Source organism: Canis lupus, chromosome 23, assembly GCF_011100685.1.
Source record: "Canis lupus familiaris isolate Mischka breed German Shepherd chromosome 23, alternate assembly UU_Cfam_GSD_1.0, whole genome shotgun sequence".
Taxonomy (NCBI): domain Eukaryota; kingdom Metazoa; phylum Chordata; class Mammalia; order Carnivora; family Canidae; genus Canis; species Canis lupus.
Window position 1 is genome coordinate 48129331 of NC_049244.1, and position 26110 is coordinate 48155440.

At 38.1% G+C, this 26110-nt stretch overlaps 1 long non-coding RNA gene across 2 annotated transcripts; it reads left to right on the forward strand.

The window, feature by feature from the left end:
• Positions 1–13670: 13670 nt before the first annotated feature.
• Positions 13671–21529, forward strand: LOC119865316. 2 transcript variants are annotated; one of them, XR_005376746.1, is made up of 3 exons: positions 13671–13830; positions 19504–20848; positions 20983–21529. It is a non-coding gene; the product is annotated as an uncharacterized LOC119865316 (long non-coding RNA). The 2 variants fall into 2 exon arrangements; XR_005376745.1 differs by having other exon boundaries at positions 19504–21529.
• The last annotated feature ends 4581 nt before the right edge of the window (positions 21530–26110 follow it).

Below are 26110 nucleotides of genomic sequence, written 5' to 3' on the forward strand. Positions count from 1 at the left end.
TTAGCAAGTTGCTTCCTTAATATTGACTTTGGAAATAACTGGAGTAGGTTTTACTAATTGCATCCAAATGAGTAGCATTAAAGGCTCTTAAACTCCAATATCAAAAATATTCCAAGTAATAAGGAAATTAATGTTTAAATTTAGAAATATTCCTGGCTGAAAACAGAAATATAAAAACAGTTATCATATGTAATTACTTCCAAATTTAAGCCTTTGACAGAGTTATTTTGAAATTGAATCTAAAGAATTAAAATAACCAAATGGGGAAAAGAAATAAAAGATCTAGAGCTTTAATTATTTGCACACTCTCATAATTTTGCTAAAATATCTTTTAATTGGAGAGTTAAAGATATATTCAGCTTCTTAGCCAACTCAAGCTAAGTAAGTACAGTCCTGCCTTTTTCATCATTTCAGTCTTATGTTTACTGAACTGTAATGTTAAGGTTAAACCCTCAAATTAGTTTTCAGAACACTTCACAGTTGTGGAAATAGGGTGAAACAATGTTAAGCATTGTATTTTTAGGTATAATGGGCCATCATGTATTTAAATGTTGATACAGGTGAAACAAATTTTATTGGTTGATTCCTATTTAAAAGAAAACATTTTACATTGATGTGTTTAAAAAATTAGTTTCCCTAAAATTTATCGTCTCGTGATTTTTTTCATTTAGTAGGAAAATCATGTTCCTTACTTACTCTCTCATTCTACCCTTCCTAGGATTAAAATCCTGGACGACCATGCCAGATTTTAAGTCCTAGCTCGTATAGATGGAAATTCAGATTTTCAGATGAGATTCGCAATTAGACTTATATTTTCTTTATATAACACGCTAGTAGCTTGAATAATGGCTTCCAAAGATATCACAATCTAATCTCTGGAACTTTTTATTTAGAAAAAGGGCCTTTAAACATGTAATTATGTTAGCAATTTTGAGCCGGAGAGATTATCCTGTATCGTCTATATGAGCCCTACATGCCATCACATGTATCTTTCTAGAAAAAATTCAGAGGAAGCTGAAAAACAGAGGAGAAAAATATCAGGAGATAGAGGCAGAGATGGGATTGAAGGGGGCACAAGCCAAAGAAAGTCTGCAGGCACTGGAAGCTGAAGAGGCAAGGATTTCTCCCTAAGTTCTCCAAGGGAGGGCAGACCCTGATGACACCTTAATTTTTTTTTTTTGACACCTTAATTTTAGCTCAGTGATTTTTGCTTTGGACTTCTGGCCTTCCAGAACTGTAAGAGAATACATTTTTGTTGTTTTAAGCCACCCACGTGTGGTAATATGTTTCAGCAGCCATAGGAATCTAAAACAAATATAAGCTTTTCCAGGGACAAATTTTCACACAATCACTTTAATGTTGTAGGTAATTCTGATGCTTTCACAAAACTCTGGGGTCGGGGGGGGTGGGGGTAGTCCTATGAATTAAACTCCATTGATTCCATATTTAGGGAGCCATAAAGAACATTCTAGAAAAAGAATGTTGCTGACATGCTGAATCACTGTAAATGATACTCAACTGCATAAAATATTTCATTACACTGCATAGTGTTACTATGTAAGCCTAGGAAGAAATTTCACAAATGTCAGCGAAATCAACATTATTTGAGTATTTTAATCTTTCCTCCTACTCATTTACTTAAAAAATTATTTTTCAAATTATAAAAATAGCATATTCACATTGAATAACTTTTGCAAAACAGAAGAAGAAATTCAAAATCCTCAATATAGCTATTATATTATTTTGCTATAATCACATTCACTTTCTTTTTATAATGGAAGTAATCACTCAACACCTACACATTTGCATATTGATTTTTTCACTTAATAAACATGCAACTCTTGCTATTGTTATTTAGTCTTTATGACTATTATATTAAAAGGTAGCTTAAATCACTATCAAGCAGGTACACTGTAATTCAAGTATTCTCTTGTCAGACGTTGTACAGACTACCTTCCATTTTTTAAGGAACCCATAGATGTCATCTTTGAAAAACCCCCTTATTTAACATTAAAGAACTCAAGACCTACTGACTAGAGTTTCTGAATCTCAGCACTATTAACATTTTGGGCCAGATAATTCTTTGTTGTTGGGGACTGTCTTATACATTGTAGAATATTTGGCAACATCTCTGGTTTCTACCCAACTAGATGGTAGTACCTTCCCTCTCGTGCAGGTGTGGCAACCAAAAATGTTTCCAGACATTGCCAAACATCACCTGGCAGGCAAAAGAGCTCCTCGTTGATAATCATTGCCATAGAAGCTAAGTTCAAGTTCAGTAAATGGACAATCCAATATTAAAATCCAATTTCAGCGCTTTTTAGTCCACCTTCAATGGTCTTACTCCACCATTTCAATAAGAACTTTAGGACTCCTGGTGGTAAGCTGGTCCCTGCATCCCAGGTACCACATATACATTCCTGGCAGGATGATGAGAGGCTGACGGGTAATGATATGCAAGAACACTATTCTTGAAGAGGTTGTCTTTCTATCGAGAAGGAATGTTGTCACCAGTAATTGTACCTACGCATTATAACCCCCAAAAGTGTGTTACATGGCTGCCTCTAGTCACAAAGGGAGGGAGGAGTTCAAATTCTTAGCTTTCACAGCCTCTATAATGAAGTCAGGGAGAAGGGTTATTCTGAATGGTTTTTGAATAGTCCATTCACTACATTGGCTAAAATTTCCCATCCTAGTTTAGCCACTTTCCTGCGGCGGATGAGATGGGCAGGAATTTGGAAGCTCCTAAAAATGTTGTCTCATATACGTGTGAAGGTTTAGTGTGCTATGATTTATTATCTACAAAGTACTTCATAAAATCCTTTCTAGCTGATGGATTTGGTGATTTCTTTATTCTGTTTTCTCTAAAGCAGGAGAGTGTATTCACGTACAAGTAGGGTCATTGAAAAGACTCAATTAATTTCAGCGAGAAAGGTCACTACTTAAACCAGCAGTGCTTTTACCAGTGGTAATAAATGTGCCTATCAATTCATATCATTCTCAGGCTAAAGTTTAGAAGACTCGAGCTTGATTTCATTTCCCACCCAGCAATATTCAGCAGCGATCCAAAGAGCTAGGAGCATCTGAAGATGTAAAGGACATGGACACATCAGACATACATTAAAGGCACGACGAGCAGCAGCATGATTCACTAGCTAAAATTCTTTGTTCCCTTATTTACTAAGTCACCGAGAAATTTTATTTAATTATGCACTTTTTTTGTTTTTCTATTCAAAGAAATGTTCCCTTCCCCAAGTGTTTGGATTAAATTGTCTCTCTCAAAAAGAAATATTGAAGTCCTAATCCTAGGTACCAGTGACCTGATCTGGAAATAGGGTCTTTGTGGATGAAACTAGTAAAAAGGAGGTCACTAGGGTGGGCTCTCCATTATGGCTGGTGCCCCCCTAAGAGACCTAGAGACATGCAAGCTGAACACCATGTGACTACAGAGGCAGGGATTGTACTGATGCATTGATAAGCCAAGAAACACCAAGGGTTTCTGCAACATGAAAAGCTAAGAGAAAAGCATGAAACTTCAGAGAGAGGACGGCTCCCCCAACACCTTGATTCCAGACTTCTAGCCTCCAGAACTATCATAGAATAAATTTGTCATTCAACACCACTCCTTTGCAGTGCTTTGTCACACAGCCCTAGGACTCTAATACACTAAGTATGGGAAAATAACTACTTGCCGATTGGAAAAATCAGTAGTACCTTTTATTAGGCTTTTCAAGAGATAGTTTTAGACAAGTTCTTCTATTCTGCGTGTAAATCCTCTTTCCTTCTATTTGAGCAATTCCCTTTCCTTTGCATTTATCAAACAAGATCCTTTCTTTTCTTCTTTTAAAGATTGTATTTATTTATTTGAAAGATGGAGCAAAGCAAGAGAGAGAGAGAGAGCATGAGTCTGGGAGAAGGGTGGAGGGAGAGGGAGAAGCAGGCTCCCCACTGAGCAGTAAGCCTGATGAGCTCTACTGGGATCGGGACCTGAGCTGCAGATAGACACTTAATTGACGCAGCCAACCAGGGACGCCAAACAAGATGCTTTCCAAATCAAGTCTCCCTCAGGAGGAAGGGAAGACTTAGCCCTGGCATTCAGTACCAAGAGAGTGGTACTGCTGGGGGATGGAGAATCTTTCCTTCATTGTGTGATTGTGGAGGGTTTGGATGCTTGTGAGAAAGACTTCACCCAGCAGCTCAATGGAATGGAATCTCAGAATGGTGTTGTAGTTGGCTGTGTTAGTTGGGGTCCTCTGAGCAGACACCAAGTCAGGACTGGATGTGCAAGAAATGTTTCAGGAGATATGCCAGAGAAAGATAAAGGGAAGGATAAAGAGAAAGATCTGGAGAAGGCAAGGAAGACCTCCAGATCACAATGCCGGTCTGACTCCTGAGAAGGAGACAGAAAAGGAAAGAAGTGGATATGAAGAGTTTCAGACTTCAGCCCACTTCCATGAAATAAACATTGAGCCAGGTCAATGATAGGATAGAGAGGAGGATCAATTGATATTTTTGAATCCAAGATTAAATTGGTATAAAATACACCATATTTGTTCGGAAAGTCTCATAAGAGTTCTAAACACCAGGCACTTTCAATAAGCAGAACCAAGTTATCCAATGTTTATGCAACAAATATTTACAAAATCCCTATGTGGCAGGCATTGTGCTAAGAGCTGGGCGTACAATAACTGATAAAAACAGAAGTGAGCCTTATTCCCATGGAATTTTCCAGTCCAGTCTAATTCATTCAATTATTTAATCAATTCCTAAATACAAAGTACACTGGCTCAGTTTTTTGCTTTGTGCTTGATATTCAAGGGAAAGAAAAAAAAGAGAGAGAGAGAGAGAGAGAGAGAGAGGTCACTACCTAGTAAAAAAAGAGAGAAATGCAATCATTAACAAAGATGAGATATAAATTAAGTGCTATCAAAATATTAGTGGGTGATTCATTCAGCCTAAGTCAGCCTGAAGGCTTCACAGATATTTGACCTGAGGTCAAGTATCTTAACTCCTCAGAAGCCCTGACACTATGTGTAAAGTGTTGTGTGTATATATGCAGATATGTTCATTAGTTTCCCATGTGGGACCTGTGTTATTTTTCTAATGACGGATATGGTAAATTCTTAAATGTATGGGCCACGATATATAGACTATTCTATGCATCAAAAACATTTAGAAAATACACTGATGCTGATGATGAGTTGATATTACAGTATTCTAGATGCTAACAAGTATTCCAAATTATTTTCTCTACAAAATATGTTAGCAAATACTAGATTAAGCCATTATGATTTTTTTTCCTTTGCCGTATATTTTGGTCTTTATTTAATATGTTCCTTGGTTTTATGAATCCTGAAGAGTTAACAAAGCATGGAGCTTTTACCAAATTCCTTGACCACAGAGTTTTTGGGGTATTTTTGTCTGTTTGTTTGTTTATCATGACACATTTTGAAGGACTAGAAATATATATATATATGAAATGAAAATATTATATATTCAATATATAAATATATTCAATATATATGAAATATAAATATAAATATAAATATATATATATGAAATGTTGGAGAAAATATCTACTCTTCCCAGGAGTGGTTTTCATTTCTATGGGAAATTCTAGAAGACCCAAAAGGGCTTCATGACCTAAACAGGTGACACTCTAATGGTAGCTTTTCAGGCATTGAGACAGTCAATGAAGCCAGGAACAGGAGGAGAGACTATTTTGGCAGGAGTCTGATGTATCCTCCCACTGACCTCATGGAAGCTCACACGAAGAGCGCCAGTTCTGCAGCACGCTGTTCTGATTTGGATTCAAACCGAATTGTCCTATTATTCATAGACTGCATGTTATCACTTGTCCCTCCTCTCCCCCTCTTCAGAACTGAGCTCCTTTCTTGTGAAACTTCTTGTTGAGCCTCGAAAAGCAGTCAGAGAAATTGCAAGCCTCCTGCATCCTCAGAAATGACATCCTTTGTTTTTAGCCTAAATTCAGGATCTTCTCTCAAGAGATGTGACATTGCCTGTCTGGTTGGGAACACTTCAAGGTTATCGAATCAATATCCATTGAGCAACCAAAATGTGCAAAGTCCTATGCTTTATATTTGCCTAATGTCCTGTTTTCTCTGCCCATTAGAGGCAGTCCAAATCAATGGAATGAAGCTAATCTTGGTAGTCTGATTATTTAACATTTAACCAAATGCCATGGAATTATTTTGAATGCAAATGGAATTATTTTGAATGCAAATAGGAAGCCAAGAAAGATCTTTGTTAAGGTTTCCACCAGAACTATTTTCTCTTTGAGTCGTGGGTATAATTGTGTCGTGATCTGTCCCTAAAACCTTTCTGCTTCAGAAGATTATTATGTAGTCAGTTATTAAAAACTCTCTTCAAAGATGTGAGAGTTTCTCATCGAACATACACACTTAACTATTAGACTGTGGTCATTAGTTTTTTATGGATTACCCACAGTCAGTAAATGTTAATAAATGTGACTGATACATTCTTTTTAAATAATCAATATTAAAGAAATTTCATGGATGGCTATTCCTTATCTCAACTTTTCTTTTGAAGACATTATTATTACTATTAATGCAATTCCCCCTTTCCCAGGGCTCAGTAATGCTGTATAGACATTATTTCACTAATATTGCTTTGTTGTACATTTTTCCAGATACAGGGCAGATGCAATTATCAATATTTAATGACAAACAGAAGAGGAATAATTAAGATTTCTTTCTATACATTCATAACAGGCAAACTTATTAATTGGGCCTTGGCAAAAAAAAGCTTATTGTCTTTTTATTTTTTCCTTAGCGTAGTAAGTTGATAGCACTGAGCTGAGATTGGACTTACCACACTGCAGTGCCTTTTAAAATTTATTTTGAGGGGGCCCCTGGGAGACTCAGTTCATTAAGCCCTGACTCTTGGTTCTGGCTCAGCTCATGATCTCATGGGTCCTGGGATGGGCTCCACATGCAGTAGGGAGTCTGCTTGTTTCTCTCTCCCTCTGCCCCACCCTCCCCAAATGCCTGGGTACTCTCTCTCTCTCTTTCTCTTTCCCCCCCTCTCTCTCAAAATAAATAAATCTTTTAAAAAAATAAAATTTATCTTGAGTATCTTGGCTTAGGTGTGTCTTGGGGAAGGAGGACCTGTGAAGTAGAGGTCAACGTGTGGGCAGCTGGAGTGGGGCTGGTGAACGTTGGAGAGGACAGTATGGTGTCATTCTCTACCGAGCTGGGGACTATGTCTGAGGCCTGTGGAAAGAAAGGAAGCAGCTGAAGCTGCTGTCCTAACCCAAGACCTGGTGAGGGACTAGGAAGCGGTTCCATGGCTTGTAAGTTCTGGGTGAAAAAGGAACCATATATCTGTTGACTCTTGGTCCTGGTTTGCCTGGGACAGGCCCAGTTTAGTCTGTCTTGGGGTAACTTATTCATTAGAGGCCCATTCCATTCTTAAAGCTATTCAAGTTAAAGTAAATGATCTATTCATCTTTAACCTACAGGGAGGTAGGAGAGATTCGCTCCTCAGTGAATGGGGAAGGTACTGAGCACCTCTGAGTTTAGAGGGCTGATCAGAAAGCAGAGACATTTGGGCACCTCATAGATGGTGCTCACTGGTGCTCAGTGTCCTCCAAATGGCTTTCTGAATGGCAGGCATCATGAAGAGACCGCCATGGAAGAAAATGAGTTGGTTTTGTATGTGTGTGTGTGTGTGTTAGGGGCGGGGGTGGGGATGGACACATGGACAGTTGCCCCGAGGACTACCCGAAATATTGGGGAGAGGCCTCTGTTAGCAGGGAATTTTTGTTATGAGACCTCACTATCTCCAGGCTGGTGGGGCAGGAGGAACTTAATACATGGGCTGGCAGGAATTATATGTGGAAAATGAGAGCACATATTAGTTCTAAGAATTTGTTTAATGGATTCAGCAAGTTTTTTGAAATGGGTGAGACTCAGTCATACAGTTCATCTTATGTAGTTTCCCCAAGTTAAATGGATCAAAATAATGCCAAACTCTTTATCAAATAGTAGAGTTTAGCCATTTATCAGTCTGAATCTTGGTATTTTGAAATCCTGTGGCTCCTGTCTTCAGTCACTCAAAGATTCTCATAGTGATGACAAGATGGGGGTGATGACTAAGTTTGCTTCCAGGTGCAGAGCCAGTTTGAAAATAACTATAGTGCATTTTTGACTGATTAGCTCATGCTCTCACTTTAATATTATCATGTCTGTCTGATTTATTTTTATTATGTTATATAACCAAAACCTTTTCCAACACAGAAATAAAAATAGAAAGAACTGCCATAAGTAGTTATGCATTATTTGTTCTATGGATGGTTTCACATTTTGTTAGTGCTCAGAGAAATGCCTTAAATTTACCTGTGCTTCATCAGAAGGGTTAAAGACAAACTACTCTCTTCATTTTTTGTTTTGATGACTTGACTTTTGGATTGAAAAGCGCCTTTGCAGGAGTGCCCTGAATAAGTTAAATTCCAGAAAAACTCAACTGATCCCAAAGAAATGATGCACCTCCCCGGGGTGAATAATGGATTCCCTTTCCTCCCCCATCCTTCAACGTTATATTGGTATGGATAGGCTGTTTCCTTATAAAACATTAAGTGTGCTTAATTCTGCCTTTTTGCATTTGTGTGTGTGTGCGCGTGTGCACATAGCGCGCTCGTATGCGTGCATAGGATTCACTCTCCTAAACAAAGGCACTGAGTTATTTTAGATGTTTTATTCTCCACAGCACAATAACAAATACAGATGACTATGAATGACCTTTGTACTGATATATTATAATTTTATATTGTAATTTTGTTTCTGGGGGCACTGACTCTGAATATTCTGAATTATTCTACTTCTGAATAATCTGCTTGTTTTATTTTCCTAATATTTTAATAGGTTTAGTTTTCCATATATGTGCATTTTATATTTATATTACCCTTTTCATTTCATTATGTCCTAATTGGAAGGAACTATTTTTATTATTGGACTTTTCCATTGTAATCTGAGCCTACCCCCACCCCCTCAGTTTTATTGAGAAATAATTGGCATTCATCACTGTGTGAGTTTAGGGCATGCAGCATGATGGGCTGATTCACATATATTGTGAAAGGATTACCACAACAGGTTCAGCTAATATCCATCATCTCATAAAAATACAGTAAAAGGTAAAGAAATACGAAAAAAGAAGAAAAGTTTCCTTGTGACGAGAACTCTCAGGATCAGTATACTCTCTTGAAACTTTCCTACATATCCTCCAGCAGCGTTAGCTGTAGTCACCGTGCTGCACATTATATCCCTAGTACTTATTTATCTTACAACTGGAAATTTGTACCTTTTAAAAATATATTTTATTTTTAAATAATCTCTACACCCAACACAGGGCTCAAACTTACAACCCCAAGGTCAAGAGTTGCATGCTCTACCAACTGAGATAGCCAGGCACCCTGGAAGCTTGCCTCTGACCACCTTCCTCTAGTTTCCTTGCCTTCCACCCTCTACCGTTTGAAAGCATAAGTCTGATATGAGGTCTTCTGTTTTTTAGATTCCACATATAAGCGACATCATACAGAATTTGTCTTTTTCTGAGATTATTTTGCTTAGCATAATGCCTTCAAAGTCCATCTATGTGGTCACAAAAGGTGGTATTTTCTCATTTTTAATAGATGAATATTTCATCTCATATATACATATGTATGTGTATGTGTATGTGTGGGTGTGTATATATCTCACAAATTCTTTATGCATTTATCCATCAATGGACACTTAGGCTGTTTCCATATCTTGGCCATTGTAAATAATGCTGCTATGATGGGGAATGTGAGTATCTTTTCAAGTTCATGCTCTGGTTTTCTTTGAATATATTCCCAGAACTGGGATTGCTGGATTGTATGGTAATTCTAGTTTTAAGTTTTTGAGTATCCTCCATACTGTCTTCCAGAGCGGCTGTACCAATTTACAAGCCCACCGATAGAGCACAAGGGTTCTCTTTTCTCCACGTCCTTACCAACATTTACTGTCTTTTGTCTTTTTGATCATAGCTATTCTAACAGGTATGAGGTGCTATCTCATTGTGGTTTTAACTTGATTTTCCCTAATGATTAGTGACGTTGAGCATTTGTCCATGTGTCTATTAGCCTTTTACATATCTTTATTTTTTTAAACATTTATTTATTTATATTAGATATAGAGAGCATGGGGGTGTGAGGGGCAGAAGGAGAAGGAGAGAGAGAATCTCCAGTAGATTCTCCACTGAACATAGAGCCCCACCTGGGGCTCCATCCCATGACCCTGAGATCACGACCTGAGCCGAAATCAAGAGTCAGTAACTTAACTGACTGAGCCCCCCAGGTGCCCCTAGCCTTTTATATATATATATATATATATATATATATTTTTTTTTTTTTTTTAAGAAATGTCTATTCAGGTCCTTTGTCTATTTTAATGTTATTAAAATGTGGTATAATAAAAATGGGACAGGATTTTCTGCTTTTGAACACTTTCACTTCATAGTTCCTAAAAGTTAAGTTGAAGTCAGCAAGGTTTCTGGCTTTGCAGGTGGTACCTCGGGCCCCAAGTCCCTAACGCCTCACAGACTTGAACATTTAGTACACAGCGGCAGAGCTGTGCTATAGGGACATGGTTCATTTTAATCCTCCCCTGAGCATCCTCACTGTTATTAAAAAGAGAGATGCTAAGATTTAAATGAAGCCTCTCTATGACTGGTGTCAGCTGAGCAATAAAGCAGTGCATCCTCAGAAACATTTTCAAAGTGATTTAAAGGTTAAGAGCTACTTATTCTTAATAGTTCTGATCCTCTCCACATTGTCTGGCATCAAGCAACCCCTGCACTCACACACGCTGATGTGCTTCAGAACTTATGTCAGCACAGCCTATCCTCTTTTCTCTTCTCTTCCTAGATGTTTATTTACATTCTTTTATTGCATATGTATTCAAGCAGCAGTTATTGAATGCCTGTTATGGGTGTACTGGTCACTGAGTATATAAAGATTAATCAGACATGATCTTTATTCTAGCATGTAGTCCATTAGGGGAGACAGACATGTAATTGAATATTCATAAAATACATACAGTGACATTTCCGTCTGAACAGTGAATGTGCCTTTGAGAAACAATTCCTCCATCGCTCCATGTTTACTTCTTGAAACTTATAGACTGATTCGAGGGTAAGAACGTGAGCTGACCCATTCCAATCAGGGCCCTTTTATAAAATTTGACATATGGATATCAGCAGATCTCTCCTTCCAAAGAAGGATTGCGAATATGGGACAACCCGCAGCCTCCCACATAGAGAGGGTCAGTCTGAGGATGAGAACAATAGACAGAAGGAACTATATAGATAACACACGGAAAGAGACTAGATTATCATGACATCATTTGATCACTTATATCCAATCATTCCTACCCTTGCTTCCTTGAGCCTCCAGGAGTGCAGGCTCACACAATAATATAATATGGGAGAGAGCACAGATGAGCATTATAGAAACACAGATGTGGAGGCCTAACCTAGAAGGATGAGGCTAGGCTGGATGGAATCAGCAAAGTTTTTTTCTGAAAGAAGTAAGTAGCATTCTTTAAATAGAATCTGAGACCCTCCGAATGCAATGTCCAGAAGCACCAACACCCCCTCCCCAATACCAGTTCCTGTTGCTACACACTCAAAAACTGCATTAACTTAATCATCACATGAAATTTAAATATTCTGATTAGTGAATAATTTGAAAAGTTTATGTCATCAGAAGTAGTGAGACTTGAAGTTTCATGAATCACAGGTACTAATGTTTACTAAATGCCTAAAACCAAGGAGATTTGTCATGGGGTTCTCTGGCCCCAAACAAATCTCCCTGTGGTCTGACACATGGCAGGGCTTACATTTTGCTTCATGCTCCCCTTTGTTTCCTGCACTTCACCTTCTCAGAACCCAACACACTGAAAATGAATCATTTCCCGAGAGAATGCACTCTCTGAGGGTAGGGATGGCATCTATCCATCTTGTGTTTCATCATATCCCACGCAATGGCTCAGTGCCTGACACACTGTGGGCGTTCAACACATTTGCTGTATGGAATTGTCTTAAAAGGAGGGATATCACACATGGCAGGTCTGCAGTGGGGAATCTTTCTGGATACTGAGGTAGATGGTAGAAGGAGAGAACAAAAATGCGGGAAGAAGAAATGTCCCTTCCTGGTTGGTGGCAGAGAGGACAGACAGCAGTTCTGCTGGACTGTCTGAAAACATCTTCCTACTTTTTCTCCCATACACAACGTATACTGTTTGTAAGACCAGTTTAGACGGAGGAGTTAGCTACCGCAGTGGAAGTGTAACCAATAGAAGTCCTGTATTGTAATAGTCATTGTATCACTATTTTTGTGAAATTTACTTGTATGACTTACGGTTTTATTCAGTAACTGGACTTTGCTAACAAAGTTAATTTTTCATTTAGAATAGTAGATCTTGATTGGTCTTGTTTTCATAAAGGGATGGGTCACTTGAAATTGGTAATTTGTTTCATCATTCAGGACAAACAAATGATAAAAATTGATTCCTCTAAGAAGAAACAGGGCTTCAAGGGTCTCTTTAATGGCATTAATTTGTTCAGGACATCCTTACCTGTTATTAATGGGAAAAAAAAGGACAGCCATCCTGTATTTCTCAAGTCTGATGGGGAGAGAATTCATGTCAGTAGTATCATATGATAATGTTCATTCATTCTAGAGCTTTTGGGTTTTTTTTTTTTTGTATTTTGCAATCTAAAATATTTTTAAATGATTATTTTATTCTTTAAAGTAATCCTATAAATTGGTTATTAGATTTGTCTCCATTTTAAAGAAGAGGAACCAAAGCTCAGAGAAGGGAAAGAAATTGTGAGGTCTGAATCATTCACCAAAAACCCTGGTTCCATTTCACCTAATCACCTTGGTTTCCTATGAAACCTTCCACTATTCCTGTCTGCAAAGATGTCCACATTTTACATTACTAGCTTGTAGTGCCAGCCTAGTAATATTACCAGGGTCAGAAGGTGGATCAAATAAACACCTTTCCTCTCTGCATCTTGTTCAATATAAAATTACCTTCCTTCAACTTTGACTAATATATTTCTAAGTATCTATAGGAGATAAAATTTGCTAAAACAAAGTAACTTGATTTTTTAGAAAATTGTAACCTTTCCTGCTGCTTATTTTTCTCTTTCTACCATACTGATAAAGCGTATTCCTGTGAGAATTTATTTTCAGCATTTCTGCTTTTAATGACAGTTCTGTATTGTATTATTGTTGATGAATATAAGGAGACTTGATTCACATTATGAATTCAGAATTGATTAGTGGAACACTTAGAAACAGTGCAAATTGAGATTATGACATTTCTCAAAAGCAGTATTGCTCTTAATCAAATTAGCACTTGGAACATGGTTGTTACAAGAAGAAAACATAATTTTTTAACATTGAAGAAGGGGACAATTGACCATCTGAGAGCAGCTTGAAATTAATATGCTAAGTATTGCAATTTAGTGATCATTATCATTACTTGTTTTGTCTGGCTCTTCTTTTGGGAAGAGTATTGCTATCTCCTCCTCCAGTGTGGCCCAAGCCCATGGAATTGTAATGAGAACCTCATTCTAATCATCTCCTTGACTACAGTGATGGGCCTGGCTCAGGCTGGTCGAATCACAGCACCTCCACATGCCCCAGCACACACAGTGACTGTCTAGGGGTGGGCCTGTGACTCAATCCCGCCAGGAAAATCCTTCCAGGAAATGTCTGTAGCTGGGATTGTGGACAAGTATTTCCTCTTTGGACACAGGCAGGTAAAGTATAAATCAGGAGCCTCTGGGAGCCAGATCTATTTCTCAGAAAAGTCTGTCTGAGCAAATACAGCCCGCTTGCAGAGAGAGGTGAAAAAGGAACCTAAAGAGGGGAATGCCCAGCAGCGTAAGAGCCCCCAGTACTGCTGACCCTGCAACTCTCCCCGTTCCTTTCCCACATTTTGAATATGTAGCTAGTAATCACTTCCCTCCTGCTCTTTTTGCTTATGCTGGTTCAGGTTTTTGCAAAATCTCATTGGCAGATTAGACAACTGTGTCTTTAGTACCATAGACCATACTTTATTTCTAACACAGACACAGATTAGAATTCCTGTCATGTCACTTACTAGCAATCTATCCTTGGCTAAATTACTTAAACTCTCTAAACTGGTTTGTCATGTATCGCAATGTGAAGATTTATTCACAATTATTCGTTTATGGGACGGTTGCATGAGTTAAATAAGATGCGGTACGTAAAATGCATTACTCTGAGTCTCTAAATTGTATCTGCTCTTATTGTTATCTGTGGCATACTTTGTTGACTCTAATTGCAGCTCTAACTCACAATTAGAGTTAGAAAGTGAGGTAAATTAAGTTATTGGGCTCAATTCTAAATCGTTTCCTGTATTCTTCTCCTTAGTCTATAGCTTTGCAGTTTTTCTCTCTCTTTCTCTGTCCCCGCCCCTGACCTCCTCTGACTTTGAACTTGGCCACATGACTTATTTTGGCCATGGGTTGTTAATAGACTCGACACAAGCAGAGGCTTGAATAGGACTTGCATGAGGGTTTTCTCTCTTAAACTCTGCCGTTGCCCCAAGAAGAGCACATCCTAGCTAGTCCCAGGAGGATATGAGACATGCAGAGCTGAACTGCCCCAGGGGACTCACAGGCTCTTGAGTAAAATATATACTCCCTGTTATTCTGAGCCTTTGAGATTTTGTGGTTATTATATAGCAATGACTGAGCGATATAGTAGTTAATAGCCATGTTTCAATAGGTTTTAATTCAAACTGATTTAATTAGAACAGAAAAAAATCGATACAAGTGCATACAGTCTCCCACAGAAAAAAAATATTCATTAAAAATAGCTAGGATGAATAGGTTTGATGCTCATAAATGTGATAGAAAATGACCAATGATACTGGTTCTTAATCTACTGGGGTCATGGACTCTTAAGAATATGAGCAGAGCCCTGAACTCTCTCAAGTATATTACAAACACAATATTTTGCATACAGTTACATGGAGCTTACAGATGCCTAATGCCAATTGAGTTTGGAGTCAATTCAGTTGGGATTTAGCATATATCATCTTGTATATAAGATTTTTTTCCCATTTTATATGTATATAATATGTGTCTATACATCAATGCTAAAAGAATTCACTAGAAAAAAGAATGAGCAAAGGTTGGGTTGGGTGTGGCCAAGATTTTCAAGAAATATGGAGTCATAAGCTTCACTTTGAAAGAAGTATGACTCTGAAGTAAAAATAGTGGAAAACACCATTTCATGTGTATATGAATTTGAGTCATTATCATGATGGCTAATTTTATGTGTCAACTTGACTGGGCTACAAGATGCCCTGATTTTTGGTCACACGTTATTCTAGGTGTGTCTGTGAGGGTGTTTCTTGATGAGATTAGCATACACATTGGTAGAATGAATAGAGCAGATTGCCCTCCCCAATGTAGATAGGCTTCATTCATTGAAGGCCTGAATAGAACAAAAAGACTGAGTACGAAGAAATTGCTCTGTCCTTGATCTAGGACATCTGTCTCAGCGTTAGACTTGGGCTGGGATTTACATGACTGGTTCCCCTGGTCGTCAGGGCTTTCAGAATCCCCATGTCTCTGTCTTGCTAACTTCAGCATCTATAACTGGCTTGTGAGTCAATTCCTTATAATAGATTTCTCTATATACACAAGCATATGCATAAATAAAAATTATATTACACATTGCATATATTACATGTTATATATAAGGGCAAATATATATATTATCTATCATCTATCTATCTATCTATCTATCTATCTATCTATCTATCTATCTAATTTTTTCCTATTGATTTTGTTTCTATGGAAAACCCAGACTTACACATGCATTCATGGGATCTTATCATAATATGAATCTATTGCATAAGGTGAGATGAAAGATGTCCAGTTTAGCTAGTAGAGATAGAGAAGTTAATAGATTTAGAAAAAAAACTGCCCAGAGGTCAGACAGACTTTGTGAGAAGGGAGAGACCAAACAATGGAATAAACATGTAGAACTCCATTCTATTTGCGTTTTTTTAACTGGAAGAGTGAGTATAGCCTATAGACAGTGGGCTTTGTATGTGGTCTAGTTAAATCTTTGTCAGAACTGCTTTGTATGTTCTCCTTTTTGCCCCACCAATAGGATCTCTGCCATATGCCATGTCATTAAAAGAAAATAAGTAAATAAGACATGAGGCAAAGAAGAGAGAACTTCCAGGCATTGTTGACCCTATGTTTCTGTTGCTGACTTTAGCTGGTGTCATTGTTGGGTAAAGAAAATTGGAATATTTTATCTATATTGTCTTGTCTACTCTTCTCTGGTTTTGATATTTATATAGAAGTCCTAGAATTCCAAAACTCAGGACTGGGCAAAGGTGAAAAGCTACTTTCCTTGTGCCTGCTGCTGGGATTGTTCATCTGTATAGAGATATATAGAGATGAGATCAGAGAAATCCACAAGGGACTGATTCTGGAGAACCTTGATTTTAAGAAAAATCACCCCCAAAAAATTTGTGTTTGGGTGTGTGTGTTGTTTCATATTGGAGGAGTTGTATGTAAAATAAGATTTAATGATAATCACATGAGAACATGGATTGATGCATTAGAGGCCAAAAATCACATGAATTAGCAGTAGCAGGTGCGCACCACACTATCACTCAACATAAGTTTATTATGTTCAGAATCACTATTTTGGGGGATTTGGAAGATATAAAATCAACAGTTCTTTCCTAGCATGGTATTGACAGACAGAACATTACCTCTACTATAACCGCATCAGTATATTTAATACAGTATTAAGACATCTCTAATACACTCAGAATAAAGTGACAAAGATAGAGAAACAAATGAGCATTTTCATTGTCAGTATTGTGTTTCCAGAAAGTGACAATAAGAAGCAGTCTGAGACTAAATGACAAAGAGTTAGTGCTACCGATTCTCAGGGAAGAGTAAATACTGTAAAAAGTCAACTGAGTCTGAATACACTGAGGGGCTATGGTTTTGCTTCTTATTCGCTGAGGAACATTAATATGAAAATGTAGTATTTTTTTTTCAAAAATATAAAAAGTGAAAGTATTCATAATTTTAGTTTTCTTTGAGAAATTACAGTGGTGCATCCCTATTGAGCAGGGGGAGGGCAACTGTGTGGGAGTGGGCAGTGTGTGTGAAAAGAATTCACCCAGGGCAGAACAAAGGAGATGGAAGTTTCCTGAATCTACAGCAAGGGAGCAACAGGATAGCAAAGAATAGACTGTCTTGCCAGGAGGCGGTGGTGAGGGGCTATAGTAACAGGATGGGGTGAGGAGGTATGGGAATGTTTGGGATTTTCCCTTTTCTGGTACCAGTGTCTAGTTGTAAGTAGCCCATTGGTTAGTTAGGCTTATGGCCATTTCGAGGTGGGTTGCTTAGTGAGCCTGTTTGCATTCAGCTCAGTGGTCACTGTGGGCCCTTTCGCCTTACTCAGGTTGCCACTGCGCAAGCCTGTTGCCTGCAATTATGTTTTGATTTAACATTGGACAAGAACATCTGGTCGAGCATACTTTCATTATCTAGCAACTCACAAGGCAGTTCTTAACTTGTGCCCTCCTGAACTTCATTTTGGGTTGCTTCACCCCTGCTGGTTTCTGAGAAGGGTAGTGCAACTAACAGTTAAAAATGTTGTTTCTCTAGTTGTTCCTCCATTCGGAGAGCTGAGTATTCACTCTTTGTGGCAGTGCATATGAGTTTACCATTATCAGCAACCGGTATCTCATGTTTTGCTTTGGTTCCCAGTGTGATCTGAGAATATGTAGAGGACCATGGGGGAGAGGAAATACTGCTGATGAGACAGCAATGAAGCCTTGGTCCCTTCTGTATGCGGGCCTGTGTCTGCCTCACACTGTAACCCATGGGCCCCTGATGGCCAGCCTCCTGTTTGAGAGACTGGAGTAGCAGAACTTCCATTGGAGAAGCAGGGTGAGAGGACGCACTGGTGGATGGGAAGAATGGAAGATCTTAAGTGAGGCCTATGGATCTGGTTTACTGGAAAACCGAAGGGAAATGAGGTTTCGTTTGCAGAGTGGGGGGCTAATGCTTGCAGGACTACTGCAGACAGCAGGGGATGGCTGAGCGGGTGAGGCACGGGGCTGAGAGGACATGGAGTGTGTGGGTAAGGATTTCTGATTTGGCTTCTTGAAAACGGAGTCATTTCAGGGACTACTGCAAATGTCATGTGAGGATGACTGCATGGGAGAAGGGTGACTGGCCGAGGAAGTGCAGCACACTCATTTAGTTTGAATAGAGTTGGTGGTGGAAGAAGAGTTAGCTGCAGATTGCTGTGATGTGTTCTCTTGCTTGGAGATGAGCAAAGAGGGAGAGAGGAGATCCATTTTAAATTGTAGAGATCAAAGCATTTCCACCCCCCCCCCCCTTTGGAGATGGTGTTAACCGACAAGCGTTTGGGGTACTTCATTATAAAAGATTTATTCAGATAGAGACATAATAAGACAAGTTTCCTGCTCTGAGGAGAAACACAATGGAAAGGAAGAGTAGTACAAGAGATCATTTTTTTTTATTATTTAAAAATTGAAAAGCCTATATTATGCTATAAACATCAGGTGCTGAATAAGCCAAGGCAACAACGTTCTATGACAACTTTTAAGTACAGCGTTCTTTCCAGAATATTTAAAAGATTTTGAAGGTCTCTTATCAATATTGACAATATAATGAATGCGTCCAAAGGGTGCAGTATTTTATTGATCCACATTTAAAGTCTCAACCTGTATCACCCTTAAGGTGATATAGTATGATGGCGTTTTGAATTAATAAATAATTCACAAAATTAATGTGCACATAAATGTTGTATAACCAACTTATTCGTTACTATGTGAAAAACTGAGTTTGTGAAATCTGCACCTTTCAGTTATAAATGTTTTTTTTTTTTTTTCCTCCTTAGGTTATTTTTAAAGTCGGATTTATGATCTACTATTACAGATTAATTTGTGAGCAGGCTAGGAAGTCACAGAAATTTTAAAAAACCTTCATTTGGCTTCACCTCTTAAAGACTACTGACATCTAGGAAAGCGTGAAGAAACATTCTATCACGTGAAATACCTTTTAGCTGGAAGAAAGTTTCATGTAGGAGGCAACTCCCCCTGCTGTGATGTCTAGGAACAAAGGAAAACACAGCCTATGGTTGAGAGATGTTAAAATGTGGAGGTTTTCATAGAATTAATGGTGCTGAGATTACTTTCTTTTTATATCCAGGACCAGATGAATAAACACTTTCATTGTCAAATCGTGTGGCTCAAAAGAAAAGAGAAGCAATCTTTCAGTCTATGAATATGCAGTTTTTTCCCGTTACTTTCAAGAGTTCCTTGCATAGAATATTGCTTTTTATTTTATCCAGCCACATAATCCTTTTTTTCTTCTTTTCTTCACCTTTAGGCACGTTTAATTGTACGAAAACTCTCCCACCTGGCTGGCAGTACTTCAGGATAAACCACATTTTCAAAAGAACATCTGCTTTTGACTACCGAGGAGATTGAATTGTTTCAAAGTGTCACCTGTTCTGTGGCAAGCAAGTGGACCTGTTTTAATGATTTTAAGGAGATATTGTTTACGGACCATATAAACAGTCACTAAAGCCCCCATAACGTACTCAGAGTAAAATGATGCAGAGAAATAATGGGCTGGAGAGGACTGAATGGGCCCAGTGTCTCTGGTGTTCAGCTTATAGGAATGTTTGGTTTCTAAACCATAGGCAATGCAGACATCTGTGTTCTTCAAATGCCTTAAACATGTTTACCTTGGGTAACACCACACTTGGATAACATACAGAAAAAAATTCCTTCTTTTGATTTTTCTTCCTAATTACACGGGGCTGATGAATCTAATCTGGTTTCTTTGTTGGCCCCCTTTTCGAGTCAGTAGAGGGAGCCAGAGTGACCGAGCCGGCCGTCCTGACCTGGCAGGCTTCAATCAGGCAATCAGGCCAGAAAATTGTAGCCGGAGAGTTTCCCTTGGGCTCCAAACAAGCAGAAAAGGGGCAGTGAGGGGAGCAGGAGCTTTCTGAATCAGGTAGGGCAAGGCTCTCATGAAGTGTTGCAGTGTTGCATCAAGAAAAGACCATTTACAAAGGGGATCTTTGTGATGCCCCATGATAAAGAGCAAAATTCGTTTTATGCAAATTAGGCATTACGTAATCTCCTTCTACACAGTTGGCCTTGGAAATACACTGCAAGTTTGTGGAGACGGTCCTTGCCGTATGAGGCCCTGGTGTGTGTTAGCACAGAATTAGCAAATTGCTAGATTCTTGTCATAGTTCTCATTAAATTTCCTATCCACCACTATTTTCTCTTTTCCGGGTGCCTGCATTGGTCTCCTGACAGGTCTCTATGCTTTCACTTTTACTCATCTATACCCTGTTTGTGATGTGGGAGCCAGAGTGATCCTTTACAAATAAGTCACTCTGTTCAATGACCCTCTGAAGCCTTCCCAACGTAGAGGAAAAGCCGGGGCCCTTGCAACGGCCTCCAAAGTCCCCCACCCTTTGGTGCTTCATCATTCTCTGTCCTCATCCCCCACTGTTCTCCCTCTGCTCCAGGTGGCTGGCCCCTTGCAGCTCCTGGACACTCAAGTTCATCCCTACCTTAGAAGGCTTTGCAGTGGCTGTTCCTCCACTGAACGCTTTTCCCACAGGCAAACTCCAAGCTCTTCAGCCTTTACTCAAATATCATCTTCACAATCCACCTAGGATACTGCTGGTTCCCCGTCTCTTGACATATATTTGGTAACATTTAATAACTTTCTAACCTACTACACAATTCACTTATTTACTATATTTGCTACTTTTTGTCTGTCTTCAGCTACTAGAATTTAAGCTCTGAGGGTAAGAAATTTTTTTTTTTTAATTTTCATTTTCAGAGGATTGTGGATTCACATGCAAATTGGAAGAAATGGTACAAACAGATCTTGTATACCAGTTACTCAGTTTCCTCCAGTGGGAACGTCTTCCAAAACAACAGTACAACATCACAGTCAGAAAATTGACATTGATACACTTTATCCACCTTATTCAGATTTTATTATTTTATGTGAATTGATTTCTGTGTGTATTTAGTTCCAACCAATTGTATCGCGCATTTAGATCTGTGTGACCATCATGTGTGTGACAATCAAGATACTGAACAGTTAGCTCCCTTACAAGGTTCAGGGTAAGAATTTTTATTTAATTCATTGATATATTCCGAGGATCTGGCACATAGGAAGTGCTCTATGCATATTTATTTAATAAATCAAGTTATTTTTTGTAATGGAACTTATGTAAAAATATTATCAGCATCGGGTTACCAAATATTTTTTTGGGGGGGGGGGTAACCAAATAATTTAAAGCCATATTCAGGTTGGGTTTTCTCTTTTGGTTATTGTTCATTTAAAATGTATCTAATAAATGTAATTCTTTTAGAGTACATACATATTCATCTCTTGTTTCTGAAGTGCTGGTGGTTACGATATAGTCACTGGAAATGTGATTTACTATAAATCCTAGGAAGTATTGTTGTTCGAGGGCTCAGAAAAGTTCCTTAGTGTCCTTGATTTTCAAACTCTCATTTTAATGGGGTAGTTTTTAAAGTAAAACAGTCATTCTACGGATGAGCTAACCGTATTTCAAATACATGCCACAAAAGCGGTCTGAGACTGAATCGTGGTAGAACTGCGAGCTCGCTTATCGCCTTAGTATCCTACCCTGAGGGGATTCATCAACAGAGCAAAACTAGAATCAGACCAAGGCTTCTTCCCAGGGACAATATTCCAATCATTATTATCTGCCTATTTGTTGTTGTTGTTGTTGTTATTAGGTGGATTCACTTTATAGCAATTTCATTTTATTGTGAGTTTATGAAATGTCTGACTTGGTTGCTTAGTCTGGGTATAAGGAAAATTTTCCTTTCTGTCAAGTTTCTTGGCTCAGTTAGCCACCAAACTAAAATGTTTTGCTGTATTAACACCACAACATGATCACAGTCGGTGGCTGGAGTAAATAATCCTGAAGAGGCCTTCTGAGTTCAAGGATTCCTATCAAGATGATTGTCCTACCAATGGAATAAATGAACCTTATTGCTTATCAAATTTTTTTTTTAAATAAACCAGCCCTCTTCTCATTTCTTATATCTAAGAGTCAAAGATTAATAATCTAAAAACAGCCTAACTTCTCCCTGTTTTCCCAGGATTTCATGTCGGTTGTAGTTTTGGGAGACTTTAGTTGATCAGGAAAAAATAAACAAAGCAAACAAAAAACACAGCCAAACTAATCTTGAAATGCAGCTAAATTACTTCTGAAGTATTTTTTGTTTTGAGCTAGACACACAGCAAATTTTGATTAGGTCTAAACTAATCTTAATAACTTTGATTTTCATCCAGATCATAAGATTCATTAGCATACGTAGAATGTTAAAGAAAAATGTTGTTAAATCATGTGGGATTATAAATAACTTCAAGTCTATGGTTTAAGCTATTAAATGGGGAAATCGAAGAAAAAATTAATTATCTATCTGGGGGAGGATTTCATTAGATGAAAAGTATTAAAGGAAATTATAAACAAAAGGATCAATAGATGTGATTAAAATGTAAAGTTTTACATTTAAAAAGAGACCACAGGGCAGCCCTGGTGGCTCAGCAGTTTAGCGCTGACTTCAGCCCAGGGCCTGATCCTGGAGACCCCGGATCGAGTCCCACGTCCGGCTCCCTGTATGGAGCCTGCTTCTCCCTCTGCCTGTGTCTCTGCCTCTCTCTGTCTCTCTCTGTCTCTCATGAATAAATAAAATAAAATCTTTAAAAAGAAAAAAAGAGAGAGACCATATATATATATATATAATTATATATATATATTTAAAAGACAAACCATCAGCAGGAAAATGTTTAAAACAAATAAATAGATAAAAATATCCTTACCACATGAAGCATTCTTCTATCCCGTCAGCTCTATTTCAAATACTTTAAATGGCTTATCACATGGCAATTTGCAAATATATATCAAAACCCTTAAAACATCAAATCGTTTTTAACCAAGTAATTGTGTTTGTGGGGCTCTAAATAAATAATTACAAATGAAGAAAAGGATTTACGCTAAAAAGATATCACACAGAAAGAGGAATAGTTAGATATGAGAGCATATTTAAAGAATGAGATTTTATATAGCTATTAAAATCATATTTAAGATATTGAATAGTGTGGAAAATTTACATAATGTAATGTAAAACATCATATCATTTGATCACAACTATGAAAAATAAAGCATAGAAAGGCTTTGGAAAGAAAAATACAATCTTAAAAATAGCTACCTTGAAGTTGTTTTGGGGGGACATTCTTGGAAAACTATATAATTTAGCTAATTACATAAACTATAATTATATAGTTTCCCTAAGTTATACAATGTCTGCATTCTTTTTATAACAAAAATCCACAAAAAATACTTTGTTAGCTCAATGACTTCACTTAAAGCCTTTAATTCAATCTTTGTGGGACTATGAACACAAAATTCCATTTTCAAATGTTTCCTAACTTGTTATAAAAAAGGAACAGCAGGGATCCCTGGGTGGCGCAGCGGTTTGGCGCCTGCCTTTGGCCCAGGGCGCGATCCTGGAGACCCGGGATCGAATCCCACGTCGGGCTCTCGGTGCATGGGGCCTGCTTCTCTCTGCCTGTGTCTCTGCCTCTCTCTCTCCCTCTGTTACTATCATAAATAAATAAATTAAAAAAAAAAAAAAAAGGAACAGCAGCTGTAACAAAAAAAATCCATGACACTGGGGCGTTTTAATCCTCATTTGATAGAAGAATAAATGATGAAGCTAAGTCACAGGTTAAGCAACTCTTCCGAGGTCACACAGGCAGTAAATGGTAGCGTTGGGATCCCCACTAACGCCTGTGTTCTCTCCATCGTGCTATGTACTGTAAAAACTGGGTTGAAAAATATCAAAACCTGGAAAGTAAACAGGATTTGGCTATTAGAGGACTTGTCTTCATACACCAGCTCGTATGCTACTTAACTGCTTGACCCCGGTTAACTTACTTATGTAAAATATCAATTTCCCAATCTAAACGATAGGCATAATGATGCTTATTGCAGAGAAATCTGGTCAATATTATAGGTGAAGGATCCTAATTATGATGGAAATCTGCTAAATAGTAGTCGAATATAATTCTACTTGACCATTTCACTGAAGGAGATATAAAATTATTTTTTAAGCTGGATATTTGATATTTGTGTTTCCCCTGGTGATAAATGTCTACGATAGAACTTAATCACCTTTACGTGATATTTTGGATGAGGGACTCAGATAGGTTTACTCTCTCTCCCCTTTCCCCTCTTACTTTCAGCTATTACTGTTTGATAATTTCTGTATTTAATTCTATCTTATATCCTCTAATCCCCTTGTTTTGGTGTTTATTTTGGTTTATCGATTGATAAAAGGAATTAATGTTCATTTCCAGTCAGTTCGCCACAGGTGTTTCCAGCCATCTCTTCACTGGTGTGAATTAGTCCTCTGTCAGCTTTTTTAAAAACTGTTTTCATTTTATTGAGATATAATAGATATATGACTTTATGTAAGTTCAGGGTGTACAATGTGATGATCTAATGCACATATCTTGTGATCTAACAGTCTTGAAGAAGGATAGACAGCTTCTCACATACTCAGAATTTTTTTTTTTTTTTTTTTTTTTTTTTACTCAAATTTTTTCAGTGACCTTTACCCTTGCACAATGGTTTGGCTAAGAATGCAGTGTGTGGATCACACTCTCTTTGTGGCCTTTCAGGGCGCGGCTCCAGTGTTATTTAGAGTTGTCTGCAAAGGATTCTTCATATTAGAATTCCAAACCCCTAGAATGTATCTCAAAGTTTACTATTATCTATTTTGGGTTTTTGTTTGTTTGGGCTGCAATATATTCTTTTCAACAATAGATTCAATTCTTTTCCTCCTAGAAAATTTTCTTGAGGTTCGCTCTCATGTTTTGGTGTCTTCATTATTTTAGTTCTCTTTATTATGGGCACCCATTATATACATATTGCCTGTCTTTTGCCTACCTCAAAGATCCATTATTTTTCTTTCAAAAATCGTTTAAAAGATGTTTTGTTCATTCACATTTCATGTTATTTGCCTTTCTTGGTTCTATTCTTTATATGACTTGCTGCATTTTCTTTTACCTGATTTCTAGATCTTCTTGGCCTTCATTTATATATAATGTTTAATGATTTCTTTTTTGAGCTCGGCCAGCTCATGTTTTATCTCATTTTGTTGTCTCACCATCCCGAGCTCTGATAGATCACTTACTACTCTTTTTCACTTTTTACAAAAGATTGCACCAATGAGTTTGATTGTATTTTAATCTGTTTCCTGGCAACTATTTTCTAGCTTCCTTTACCACCTATTTTTTGCAATTCTTGCTCTCCCTTCTTTTCTTTTCACATTATCCTGTGTAATGTCTGTGTTGGTTCCTTTTTTATTTTTATTCATCTTTAAATTAGCTATGTTCTCTCTAGATCAGCTACTTGCGGATCTAGACGTTCAGTACAGGAGGGGCCAAGCCATTATTTTATAGCAGTAGAAATTTGTTGTATGCCTCAAGATTGGCTCATGTGAATTCTTTCCCCCCACCCTAAAGATTTTATCTATTTATTTGATGAGAGGAGAGAGAGAGAGACTGAGAGAGAGACTGAGAGAGAGACTGAAAGAGAGAGAGAGTAAGCACATGCAGGGGAAGTGGCAGGCAGAGGGAGGGGGAGAAGCAGGCTCCCTGCTGAGCAGAAACTGTGATGCATGACTCAGTCCCAGGACCCTGAGATTATGACCTGAGCTGGAGGCAGATGCTTAACCCACAGGAGCCACCCAGGTGCTCTGGCACAGGTAAATTCTTTTAGCCACCCTCCCCACCCCCTGCCCAGAAGACCAACTGGGACTAGCACTGCAGGGCTGATAATGAGGAAGAGCATCCCTGCTCCCCTTGTCTCATCCTTCCTGCACATCTGGTGTTAAGCGGCTTCTTATCTAGCCCT